Genomic DNA, 12,653 nt, shown 5'->3' on the forward strand with positions numbered 1-12,653 from the left:
TCCCAGCCACTTTTTGCATTTACCTATAGAGGGCAGCAATTTACGTATTCCCGACTTCCACAAGGCTACCGCGATTCCCCGGGAATCTTCAACGCTATCCTGAAGAGCCACTTGGAAGAACTAACATTACCTGAGGAGGTGACACTACTCCAATTCGTTGATGATCTTCTGTTGGCAGCACCCACAGCTGAGTCTTGTTTGCAGGCCACCAAGTCCCTTCTCCTGTTGGTGGCCAAAAAGGGATACAAGGTAAAGAAAGAGAAAGTGCAGTGCTGTCGGAGAAGTGTCCAGTTCCTGGGAAGAGTGCTGTCAGGGAAGGGACAAGCTGTGTCTGTGGCTCAGAGGACCTCCATCTTGGAACATCCCAAACCTACTACTGTACAACACCTTTTGTCATTTCTTGGCCTTACTGGATATAGCAGAACGCACGTGCCAGAATACTGCCTTAAAGTGGAACCACTGCGGGCAATCTTGAGAGAAGCAGGAAACAGAAACCTCACAGCAGTCCTTAAGTGGACACCGGAGGCAGAGGCAGCTTTAATCCAACTCAAACAGACGCTGGCACAGGCTGAAGCACTGTCCTTACCCGATTACACCACGCCATTCTGTTTGGATGTTTCTGAGCAGGATGGTTATGTACATTCCATCCTGTATCAGAAACAAAAGGGGGAAAGAAGAGTGTTACACTACTATAGCGCCAAACTGGACAACATTGAAACAGGACAGACTGACTGTGCCAGACACATGGCTGCCATTGCAAAAGCTATAGGTAAAACAGCCCACATTGTGATGAGACATCCACTTGAAATCAATACAGATCATGGGGTGACCGCTTTTATAGGCTCCAAACTTTTCACACTATCCAGTAAAAGAAAATCCAGCATAACAAAGGCCATCACTGCAAAGCACATTTCATATGTGACAACAGCAACCAATATGACCGATGGTATGGGTCTTGGAGAACCACATGTCTGTGAGGATAGAGCAGCCAAACAGATCAAAGTCCGAATGGACCTGCAAAACTCACCCTTGGAGGGGAACAAAATCACCCTGTTCACTGATGGATGCTGCTACAGGTCAAAGGACCCAAAGGAAGGAAACACTGCTGCCTATGCAGTGGTGAAACAAGACACAGAAGGAGGACATGAAGTAATGGAAGCAGAGAAACTTGGTCCCAATGAAGCTTCAGCACAGCTAGCTGAATTTAGGGCGTTGAGGAGAGCTCTACAACTAAGTGAAGGAAAGAATATGGACATCTACACAGACTCTGCCTATGCACATGGGATTGCACACATTGATGGACCACAGTGGATGAGGAGAGGATTTGTGACCAGCTCAAATGAGCCCATCAAACACAAGATTGAAGTACAGAAGTTAATTGATGCAATCCAGCTTCCCAAACAAGTGGCAATAATGAAGTGCAAAGGTCACAGCAGAGAAAGCACCAGAGTACGTGAAGGAAATGATCGGGCTGATCAAGCAGCAAAAGATGCAGGAGGATACAATGCCCAGCAGATGGTGCAACGAGCCACTCAAGGACAGGAGGAGTTGACGACAGACACAGTAAGACAGTTGCAAGAAGCAGCAGGCGCTTACGAACAGAACGTATGGAGCAGACAGGGAGCAAGGCAAGACCATCATGGGATTTGGAGATCTCACACAGGAAAAACAGTGGGACCTGCAAAACTCCTCAGATCAATCTTAAGGGAAGAGCATGAGAAGGCTCATGGAGGATGGAAAAGTGTCGCAAAATCAGTTGAGAAAGCATGGTGGCATCCACACATGTTGGACATGGCAAGAGAGACATCAGAGAGCTGTGAAGTGTGCAAACAATACAACAACAAAGTGTCACTTGGAGCAGTGACAGGCAGCTTCCCAATACCTGATGCACCATTTCAAGACATTTGCATAGATTTCACGGACATGGGACAGGACAACAAAGTGGAAGGAAAAAGGTACCTGTTAGTAATGGTGGACTGATTCACCAGATGGGTGGAAGCCATCCCCACAGCAAGAGAAGACGCAAAGGCCGTGATTAAGTGGCTGAGGCGAGACCTCATTCCAAGGTTCGGGGTCCCGCGAATGGTCCGTTCTGACAACGGTACCCATTTCAAGAATAAACACCTAAGGGAGGTAGAGCAGGCCCTAGGAATCACCCACAAGTTTGGGTCAGTGTACCACCCCCAATCGCAGGGACTCGTAGAAAGAGCTAACCAATCGCTGAAACGAAAAATGGCCAAAATCATGGCCGGAACTAAACTGAAATGGGTAGATGCCCTACCCCTTGCTCTAATGTCAATGAGAAATTCACCTGGGTCTGATACCCACTTGACTCCACATGAGCTTATGACAGGACGCAGAATGCCAGGGCCACCAGCAGACAATCTTAGTATGCCTAGGCTAGATATTGCAAAAATCAGATATACAGACTATATGCAGGCACTAATTTCTCTTGTTGAAAGATTTTCTAAACAGGTGGTGGAAGTGCGCACTCCTGCTGTTGAAACCACGGACGAGAACAGAGACATCCTGGTGGGAGATTGGGTGAGAGTGAAGGTGCATTCCAGGAAGTGGACGGAGCCAAGGTGGGAAGGGCCTTTTCAGGTGAAAGAGGTATCAAGTCACTCGCTGAGGGTAAACACGAGTAAGAAGGACGTGTGGTACCACAGAACACATTGTGCCAAAGATATAGTTCCAGGAAGAACTCTAGATCAAGTACAACAGGACTTGGCTGCAGACGGGGAGGATGTTATGGTTACTAGCGGGGCTGGCCCTATGGGGAACAGTGACATCCAGTCAGTATCATAAAATAGTCATTACCTTACAGGAAGGGGAATCTCAAGTGATGTCCCTAGAACCATGTAAGATCTGGTCATGGAGGAATAGGGCTAGTGGAATTGGGGACACTGGTTGCAATTGGAACCAGAAGGAAAACTGTAACAAAATGTATCCCCATGTGTTAAAGAGAGGTACTTATCTGTGTGAGGGAAAGTGGTGTCCATATTGGGATTTTATGATTACAAATGTTGGCACCTTCTGGGAATGGCGTAGAGGCTATCCATATGTATTAGGAGATGCTTCTAAAGCAGCTAGGTTTTCAATGATAAGGGGGTGTGCAGGGGTCAAAAGGGGGGTGCATGTAAAGGCGATGAAATCCTACTAACCATCCAAGACATTAAACTTACAGATGCAGGTGTGTACACCTTAGCAGCAGTACGATCCGGACCAGACACCATGGGTATGTTCACCATCGCGGTCACACCCAAACCTGCAGCTGGGGAGAGACAGACCCAGTTGAACCACATCACCACTCCAGGACCAGCTCAGCTTCAATCCACTAAGGTACCAAACCCCGTTCGGGTGATTAATGTTAGGGATATAACGGACAGCGACCAATTGGGGACAGAAACTGGTTATGAAGGGAAAGAAAATATGTGGTTGGCATACATGAGGTATACGGCTAGGACACTGGTCAGGCAGAATTGTGTTATCTGTGGGCATGCAAGACCTGGGTTGGCAACCCACCCATTCGCTTTAGGAGAAGGGGAAGGATGGCAGTGCATATTGGAAGAGTTCTACCATTCACTGCCAAACACCACCCTGTGCAAAGCCCCTAAGTTTGATTTTCCCTGAGGTTCCCCCACAAAAAGGCACCTGAAGGAGTTCAGGCTTATGGAGGTAATTACAGTTGCATTACTGGAACAGGGTAAGGGTGGTGGTCTCTAAGGGCAGATTCGGGGACAGCTTTTAAATGATGTGTTAACGTAGTGGTAGGCTACGCAGGTAGGTACCACCAGGGGACTGTGCTGTGAATGTAACCATGAACAGCACTTGGCCAGTAGAGGGTAAAACCCAGACAAAAGGGGTGGCTGATGTGAGGTGGATCTGTGGACCAAATAGAAAACTAACCCCGATTCTAAAGGGGGACTGGCAGGGCACGTGTGCATTAGCCAGTTTGATTGTACCTCTGACCATTATTGATGTTTCCTCAGACCAACTTTTGGGCATCGCCCAGCTAGCCCCAGACAGAGAGAGAATGAGGCGGGGGAAACGTAGTGCCCCATGGTCAGCAGGAGAGGAGATCCACTCTAACCTGTTGGGGGTGCCTGTGGGAGTACCATTACAGTTCCAGGCACTCAACAGGAATGATGGGTTGTGGCATTTGTTGCCAATCATAGGACCTGCCATAGATGCTGCTAAACAGCGATCTTGGATAAATTACATCTATTATAACCAACAGCGATTTGTTAACTATACACGCACTGCCCTGACTGGAATGTCGGAACAACTAGAGGCCACCTCTAGGGTGGCTAGGCAAAATAGACTAGCACTTGACATGTTGCTTGCTAACCAAGGGGGTGTGTGTAAGATGTTTGGGGAACAATGCTGTACGTTTATTCCTAACAATACTAGCCCGGACGGGAGCATCACAAAGGCCCTAGTTGGCCTGGATAAATTGTCAGCAGAAATGAAGAGCATGGTTGGAGTGGGGAGTGGTGGGCTGTTCTCCTGGTTAAGTGACTGGTTCGGTAAGTATTCTTCTATGGTGGTTACTGGATTTCTGACCCTAGTAATTGTGTTTTTATTGTTGATGTGTTGTGCTGCTTGTATCATTCCCTGTCTCAGGAAGTCAGTGGTAGGAGTGGTGCGGGTGTCAGGAGTGATGCCGTTGTTGCCGGCCCAGGATGTTGCGGGTGACTCTGCCACTGACTCTGAGACCAAGTTGGATGATCCATGGTTTGCCTAGTAAAATATATACACGCATTTATTTTCAGTTTTTGCTCATTTATTACCTTATGTTTTTACTAACCACTGTGATTGTTTATTCCTCCTGAGGTGAAGGTAAAGGATTCCTGGGTGGCTGGTAGCCAACTCAGTACATGTTAGGTGTAGGGGAGAAATAGAGGGTTAAAATTGTTATTTTTCGTTTATTAACATTTTTTGATGTGATTTAATTTCCATATCCTGTTATACTCAGGGTTGTTTATATTCTGTTCAAACTGTTATTTGGAGTGACACCATAAATGGTGTCAACAAAGGGAATCTTAAATTTTCCCTTTCACATTTTTGGAATCACACCCTAGAGGGTGTCAAAAGGGAGTCAAAATGTACTTCTCTGTTTGTGGTTTATGTTTTAATAGTCTTATGTTTTGTGTTCTATTAATCCTGTGTTTTATGGTTTGATGTTCTTTGATGACTGGTAACAATTTGCAAGTTGGGTGTAAATGGACTGAGGGTTTTAATTTTTTTGTATCATTATGGCCTATTAATAAAAGTGTGATTATTTTTGTTTGTATTGTATTATAATGAATGGCACCCTGTGTTTTCTTATTTTTTGAATCACACCCTAGGGGGTGTGAAAAGAGGGATTGTGAGAGATGTATTATTTTTATAATTGATGGGATGACTAACTTAGAAAGAATGCATTATTGACTGGGCTAATGTAGGCTGTGACAGCTGGCAAGCTGTGGTTGATGTGAAGAGCTGTTTTAGGGGATAAAGGGAGATAGGGATTTGTGTCTCCAGATGCTGGAATATACTGGTTCTTTGTGATCTGTGAACCTTCCTTGGACGTAGGAATGGTGTCTAAGGGAGCTGGCTCTTCTCACTATGACAGGTTGTTATGATATGGACTTGCTGGCAACAGGGGTGCATCAACGGATTGACTGAGTAAGTCTAAACCACGCTCAAGTCTTTGCTCTAATTGGTCAGAAGAGAGGTGGGAAATTCTCTCTGTCAGAGTATTTGAGCAACAATCTGAAACAATGGATTTAGTTCTCTGAAGTGCCCTGCGAGGTATTTCAAAGAGCCCGTATATACGAAACATCATATTTACCATTGAAGGTTTTTGCATTAATTAAAATAACTAGTATATCTTAGAAGTCGTGTTGACCTCTTTTGTTCCTAATGCCAGATTTGAATTGACGCAACTTTGACATTACATTGCTCCACATTTTCTTAACATTTGTCATAATTAGTTAAAGCAATGAATCAAAGTCCGCTGGACTTTGGCTACATATTTACCGCCATTTTCTTCAAATCTGCAAACGATGTGAAGCCACGCCCATTTTAGGAAGAATTGCATTTAGTTTGTATAGCGATTTATATTACTGTTATCTTAAACTTAACTTGTTCTCTGCGATATCGTATAGCATTGGAATCGTGACATTATTTTATATATTTTATTTAACCTTTATTTAACTAAGCAAGTCAGTTAAGGCTAAAGGCCTCCTGCGGGTACTGGGGCTGGGATAGAAAATATTATATATATATATATATATATATATATATATATATATATAAACAAAACACACATCACGACAAGAGAGACACCACAACACTGCATAAAGATAGACCTTTTTAAGTTGTCCCACTTACATTTACATTTTAGTCATTTTAGCAGACGCTCTTATCCAGAGCGACTTACAGTTAGTGCGTGCATACATATATATATTTTTTTATTCATACTGGAATCGAACCCACAACCCTGTCGTTGCAAATGCCATGCTTTACCAACTGAGCTACATCCCTGCCGGCCATTCCCTCCCCTACCCTGGACGACACTGGGCCAATTGTGCGCCGCCCCATGGGTCACTTCTTGACCACCTGGTAAATTGACACCTTTCCCAGGAGACCCAACTCTTTTAAAGTATGTACTTTCGAGGAAAATAGGGAGGTTTCTCGAGGCAAAAAAAAAAAAAGGTTTCTGGAGTCAAACTAAGATTTTTAGAAGGGATTGCATTGCGTGGCGCACCATGACAACGGGAACGTGATTGGTTGACAGTCTGCTGGGCGGAGCGTTATACGTTTTTCTATTCATTTCCAGCTGGGATTCTTCTCTCCTCCTTTTCTAATATGGCTTAACCAACCAAAATCTCTCCAGGGGGGCGGCTGAAAGAGGAAGTTTTCCGGTTTTCAGGATACAGTATTTTGGATAGAATTAGGAATTAGAATACTAGAATCAGTGGCGATTTTAGCGTGTAAATCTTGGTAGGGCAAACTCAACATTTAAAAAAAATGCATGCCAGCAAAGCCACTACACAATACTAAACAATACAATAATTGCACTAAAATGGTGACAAACGGTGCCCACAAACTGTTAGGGTCTACATAAAGCTATCCCAACAGCAGAGCTTTCTTTTCAGCACAATAGAGTGAATCCTTACCACCGCTACACCTGGCGATCAGTGGAGCCTTGTCTGGCAGCGAAACAGTTCATTCAGCCTCATTTACGCTCCTCATCCAACCTGACAGAGCTTGAAAGGATCTGCAGAGAAGAATGGGAGAAACTCCCCAAATACAGGTGTGCCAAGCTTGTAGCGTCCTCTCAAGCTCTGTCAGGTTGGATGGGGAGCGTCGCTGCACAGCTATTTTCAGATCTCTCCAGAGATGTTAGATCGGGCTCAAGTCCGGGCTCTAGCTGGGCCACTCAAGGACATTCAGAGACTTGTCCCGAAGCCCCTCCGACGTTGTCTTGGCTGTGTGCTTAGGGTCGTTGTCCTGTTGGAAGGTGAACCTTCGCCCCAGTCTGAGGCCAAGGCCCTTTTCCCTCGATTGCTCAGTTTGGTCGGGCGGCCAGCTCTAGGAAGAGTATTGTTGGTTCCAAACTTCTTCCATTTAAGAATGATGGAGGCCACTGTGTTCTTGGGGACCTTCAATGCTGCAGAATTTTGGGGACCTTTAAGGCTCCAGATCTGTGCCTCAACACAATCCTGTCTCTGAGCTCTATGGACAATTCCTTTGACCTCATTACTTGGTTTTTGCTCTGACATGCACTGTCAACTGTGGGACCTTATATAGACAGGTGTGTGCCTTTTCAAATCATGTCCAATCAATTTAATTTACCACAGGTGTACTCCAATCAAGTTGTATAAACATCTCAAGGATGATAAATGGAAACAGGATGCACCTGAGCTCAATTTCGAGTATCATAGCAAAGGGTCTGAATACTTATGTAAAGGTATTTCTGTTTATTATTATTAAATACATTTGCAAACATTTCAAAAAACCTGTTTTCGCTTTGTCATTATGGGGTATTGTGTGAGATTGATGAGGATTTATTTTTATTTAATCAATTTTAGAATAAGGCTGTAATGTAACAATATGTGGAAAAAGGGAAGGGGTCTGAATACTTTCCGAATGCGCTGTACATAGGGCAGCAGCCTCTAAGGTGCAGGGTTGAGTAACTGGGTGGTAGCCGGCTAGTGATGGCTATTTAAAAGTCTGATGGCCTTGGGATAGAAGCAGTTTTTCAGTCTCTCTGTCCCAGCTTTGATGCACCTGTACTGACCTCGTCTTCTGGATGATAACGGGGTGAACAGGCCGTGGCTCGGTGGTTGATGTCCTTGATTATCTTTTTGGCCTTCCTGTGACACCGGGTGCTGTAGGTGTCCTGGAGTACGGGCAGTGTGCCCCCGGTGATGCGTTGGGCAGACCGCACCACCCTCTGGAGAGCCCTGCGGTTGCGGGCGGTGCAGGTACCGTACCAGGCGGTGATACAGCCCGACAGGATGCTCTCAATTGTGCATCTGTAGAAGTTTGTGAGGGTCTTAGGGGCCAAGCCGAATTTCTTCAGCCTCCTGAGGTTGAAGAGGCGCTGTTGCGCTTTCTTCACCACACTATCTGTGTGGGTGGACCATTTCAGATTGTCAGTGATGTGTACGCAGAGGAACTTGAAGCTTTCCACCTTCTCCACTGCGGTCCCGTCGATGTGGATAGGGGCGTGCTCCCTCTGCTGTTTTGTTGAAGTTGAGGGAGAGGTTATATTCCTGACACCACTCCGCCAGGGCCCTCAACTCCTCTACTGTTGTGTCGTCTGTAAAGTTGATAATTGAGTTGGAGGCGTGCGTGGCCACGCAGTCATGGGTGAACAGTGAGTACAGGAGGGGGCTGAGCACACACTCTTGTGAGGCCACTGTGTTGAGGATCAGCGTAGTGGAGGTGTTGTTTCCTACCTTCACCACCTGGGGGCGGCCCGTCAGGAAGTCCAGGACCCAGTTGCACAGGGTGGGGTTCAGACCCAGGGCCTCGAGCTTAATGATGAGCTTGGAGGGTACTATGGTGTTGAAGGCTGAGCTGTAGTCAATGAACAGCATTCTTACATAGGTATTCCTCTTGTCCAGATGGGATAGGGCAGTGTGCAATGCGATGGTGATTGCATCGTCTGTGGATCTATTGGGGCGGTAAGCAAATTGAAGTGGGTCTAGGGTGACAGGTAAGGTAGAGGTGATATGATCCTTAAACTAGCCTCTCAAAGCACTTCATGATGACAGAAGTGAGTGCTACCTTTACTGACAATATTTTAGGTTGTCTATAATTCCATTGCTCAATATCTGATAGATCAAATGCCTTACTTTTATTTTCCTGCATAAGTAAAAGCAGTGACAACCCTGAAAAACTGATGTGGGGACAAGATGGCTGCCGGAGAAGATGGCTGCCGTTTTACAGCCCTCTAACCAATTGTACTATTATGTGTGTTTTTCGCGTTATTTGTAATTTATTCTGTACATAATGTTTCTGCCCCCGTCTCTTATAACCAAAAAGAGCTTCTGGATATCAGGACAGCGATTACTCACCTCGTATTGGACGAAGATTTTTTCTTCAACGAGTCGGACGCAAAGGATATCCTACAGACACCCGCCAAGGCCCAAATCCCTGTCATTCGCATGAGGAAGAGACAGAGATATCATGGACGTAGGTCGGGGTGCCTTGTAAGGATCCGACGGCGAGCGAGTAAACTGCCTCTTCTATCAATCCTATTAGCCAATGTTCAATCATTTGAGAATAAATTGGACGACCTAAGATTAAGGTTATCCTACCAACGGGACATTAAAAACTGTAATATCTTATGTTTCACCGAGTCGTGGCTGAACGACGACATGGATAACATACAGCTGGCGGGATATACACTACATCGGCAGGATAGAACGGCTGACTCCGGTAAGACAAGGGGTGGCGGTATGTGTATATTTGTAAACAACAGCTGGTGCATAAAATCTAATACAAAGGAAGTCTTGAGGTTTTGCTCGCCTGAGGTAGAGTATCTCATGATAAGCTGTAGACCACACTATTTACCAAGAGAGTTTTCATCTATATTTTTCGTAGCTGTCTATTTACCACCACAAACCGATGCTGGCACTAAGACCGCACTGAATGAGCTGTATAAGGCCATAAGTAAACAGGAAAACGCTCATCCAGAGGCAGCGCTCCTAGTGGCCGGGGACTTTAATGCAAGGAAACTTAAATCTGTTCTACCTAATTTCTACCAGCATGTTAAATGTGCATCCAGAGGAAAAACAACTCTAGACCACCTTTACTCCACACACAGAGACGCATACAAAGCTCTCCCTCACCCTCCATTTGGCAAATCTGACCATAACTCTATCCTCCTGATTCCTGCTTATAAGCAAAAACTAAAGCAGGAAGCACCAGTGACTCGGTTAATAAGGAAGTGGTCAGATGACGCAGATGCTAAGCTACAGGACTGTTTTACTAGCAAAGACTGGAATATGTTCTGGGATTCTTCCGATAGCATTGAGGAGTACACCACATCAGTCACTGGCTTCATCAATAAGTGCATCGATGACGTCGTGGCCACAGTGACCGTACGTACATACCCCAACCAGAAGCCATGGATTACAGGTAACATCCGCACTGAGCTAAAGGGTAGAGCTTCCGCTTTCAAGGAGCGGGACTCTAACCCAGACACTTATAAGAACTCCCGCTATGCCTTCCGACGAACCATCAAACAGGCAAAGAGTCAATACAGGACTAAGATTTAATCGTACTACACCGGCTCCGACGCTCGTCGGATGTGGCAGGGCTTGAAAACTATTACAGACTACAAAGGGAAGCACATCAGCGAGCTGCCCAGTGACACAAGCCTACCAGACGAGCTAAACCACTTCTATGCTCGCTTCGAGGCAAGTAACACTGAAGCATGCATGAGAGCATCAGCTGTTCCGGATGACTATGTGATCACGCTCTCCGTAGCCGATGTGAGTAAGACTTTTAAGCATTTCAACATTCACAAGGCTGCAGGGCCAGACGGATTACCAGGACATGTACTCCGAGCATGCACTGACCAACTGGCAAGTGTCTTCACAGACATTTTCAACATGTCCCTGACTGAGTCTGTAATACTAACATGTTTCAAGCAGACCACCATAGTCCCTGTGCCCAAGAACACTAAGAAAACCTGCCTAAATGACTACCGACCCGTAGCACTCATGTCTGTAGCCATGAAGTGCTTTGAAAGGCTGGTCATGGCTCACATCAACACCATTATCCCAGAAACCCTAGACCCACTCCAATTTGCATACCGCCCGAACAGGTCCACAGATAATGCAATCTCTATTGCACTCCACACTGCCCTTTCCCACCTGGACAAGAGGAACACCTACGTGAGAATCCTATTCATTGACTACAGCTCAGCGTTCAACACCATAGTGCCCTCAAAGCTCATCACAAAGCTAAGGACCCTGGGACTAAACACCTCCCTCTGCAACTGGATCCTGGACTTCCTGACGGGCCGCCCCCCAGGTGGTAAGGGTAGGTAACAACACATCTGCCACGCTGATCCTCAACACGGGGTGTGTGCTCAGTCCCCTCCTGCACTCCCTGTTCACCCATGACTGCATGGCCAGGCACGACCTTCCGGAGACATTTGAAACCCCACCTCTTTAAGGAATACCTGGGATAGGATAAAGTAATCCTTCTACCCCCCCCACCCCACCCCACAGCGGAGTCACTCACCACCTTCCGGAGACATTTGAAACCCCACCTCTTTAAGGAATACCTGGGATAGGATAAAGTAATCCTTCTACCCCCCAAAAAAAAATTGTAAAGTGGTTATCCCACTGGCTATAGGGTGAATGCATCAATTTGTGAGTCGCTCTGGACTAGAGCGTCTGCTAAATGACGTAAATGTGCCCTTGAGCAAGGCACTTAACCCTAATTGCTCCTGTAAGTCGCTCTGGATAAGAGCGTCTGCTAAATGACTAAAATGTAATGTAAATGTGACTCCAACACCATCATTAAGTTTGTCGACGACACAACAGTGATCACCGACAACAATGAGACAGCCTATAGGGAGGAGGTCAGAGACCTGGACCTGTGGTGCCAGGATAACAACCTCTCCCTCAACGTTATGAAGACAAAGGAGATGATTGTGGACTACAGGAAAAAAAGGTCCTTAGATCAGCTGCACCATCAAGAGCATCCTGACTGGTTGCATCACCACCTGGTATGGCAACTGCTCGGCCTCCGAACGCAAGGCACTACAGAGGGTAGTGCGTATGGCCCAGTACATCTCTGGGGCCATCCAGGACCTCTATACCAGGCAGTGTCAGAGGAAGGCTACCGCACGGCAAGTGGTACCGGAGCGCCAAGTCTAGGTCCAAAAGGCTTCTTAACAGCTTCTATCCCCAAGCCATAAGACTCCTGAACAGCTAATCAAATGGCTACCCGGACTATTTGCAGGTCTGAATTAGCCCCTGATTAGAAGGAGAGGATGAAAAACAGAGGTGTTTCGGCCCTCCAGGACCGGAATTGAAGAACCCTGCCCTACATACAGCCTCCCTACTGTTATTTTATTTTACTGCTGCTCTTTAATCTTTTTATTTTATTTTATTTATTTTATTTTTTACTTATCT

The sequence above is a fragment of the Coregonus clupeaformis genome, unplaced genomic scaffold (genome assembly GCF_020615455.1).
Source record: "Coregonus clupeaformis isolate EN_2021a unplaced genomic scaffold, ASM2061545v1 scaf0173, whole genome shotgun sequence".
Taxonomy (NCBI): Eukaryota; Metazoa; Chordata; class Actinopteri; order Salmoniformes; family Salmonidae; genus Coregonus; species Coregonus clupeaformis.